Here is a 1353-nt window from a genome sequence, read left to right on the forward strand (position 1 = left end):
CACAGGATATGGTCACACAGCACCTCTGTCGGATGGAGGGAAGGCCTTCTGCATTATCTACTCGGTGATCGGCATCCCCTTCACCCTTCTCTTCCTCACTGCCGTGGTGCAAAGGATCATGGTGTTCAGCACACGGAGGCCGATCATGTACATCCACACGCGCTGGGGCCTGTCCAAACCACTGGTGGCCATTGTTCATGCCACTCTGCTCGCCACGGTGGCCGTCTCTTGCTTCTTCCTAATTCCCGCCGCCATCTTCTCAGCACTGGAGGAGAACTGGAACTTCCTGGAGTCCTTCTACTTCTGCTTCATTTCCCTGAGCACCATCGGCCTGGGAGACTATGTACCTGGAGAGGCTGCTAACCAGAGGTTCAGGGAGCTCTACAAAGTCGGCATCACTTGTGAGTGCTGATGATTCTTTGTATTAGAGCTATTTCCACAACAAGGTGGTGGTAGCTATAAGGTCTATAATCAATTCCTCTTACTGTCCTTTCTTATCCTCTGAGGTGCATTTAATGGTAGAATGTGAAGCTTTTTAAACAGCATATATCATTGCAACACTTCAGTCTAATTACTATAAACAGAGGATGGATGAGATGACGGGCACACAGCATTGTTTTAATCAGTGCTTGTGTTTCATATCAGTGGCAGATTTCTTATAAACTCTGATGCTTCCTGTTGCAAGAAGGATATCACTGTGTCATTTGTGTCTGCAGTGGATGGGTAGCACTTACTTCCTGATTGAGCTATAAAGCAATCCAGCAATAAAACCCCATAAATCCTATATAATTTGGGCCTTACTATAATGGTCTCTCAATGAGTGCCAGTTTGTCAGAGTTAATGCTGCAACGATTTGCTGATGTGGGAATATTACCCACAGTGAGTTTTATTATGGTAAACTTTCACCTGCCTGGTTGTGACATAACAAGCTGGGTCTATTTTCTGACCCATTTAGTGAAAGCTTACGTAAAAGAAAACGCATCATTCTATTTGTAGTATGATACAAGTATGAACAAATTCTATTTAATACAGCTTGAATTACAATTGAGTCCGAAATCAGTTATAGCACTTTCATTTAGGCAAAAGGAGAGTTGATTTATATTTTATAAATTATGCCCATAAAGATATAGTAAGAATCATCATCAATAGGCTGCTATTAAAAAATCTTAAAATGTAATGAAAAAATAAATACATTTAACCACTGCAGCCTTCAACAAGCTATGTAGTTTTCTAAACAATACAAAGCTCACTAAAAGGGTTCAGTTGCAAAAGCTATTTGGGAAATTTTTCTACACTGTTGACAAGCTGCTGACAAAGCTACAATCCGTCATTTTCCTGCGTGTTTAAAGCCAT

The 1353-nt window shown here is 41.5% G+C and overlaps 1 pseudogene; it reads left to right on the top strand.

The window, feature by feature from the left end:
- The first annotated feature begins 6 nt into the window (after positions 1-6).
- LOC111665861 (potassium channel subfamily K member 1 pseudogene) lies at positions 7-1122 on the top strand (annotated as a pseudogene).
- The last annotated feature ends 231 nt before the right edge of the window (positions 1123-1353 follow it).

The sequence above is a fragment of the Seriola lalandi genome, unplaced genomic scaffold, assembly GCF_002814215.2.
Source record: "Seriola lalandi dorsalis isolate HSWRI2012SDOR001 ecotype SW California unplaced genomic scaffold, Sedor1 jcf7180002002486, whole genome shotgun sequence".
NCBI classification, from domain to species: Eukaryota; Metazoa; Chordata; class Actinopteri; order Carangiformes; family Carangidae; genus Seriola; species Seriola lalandi.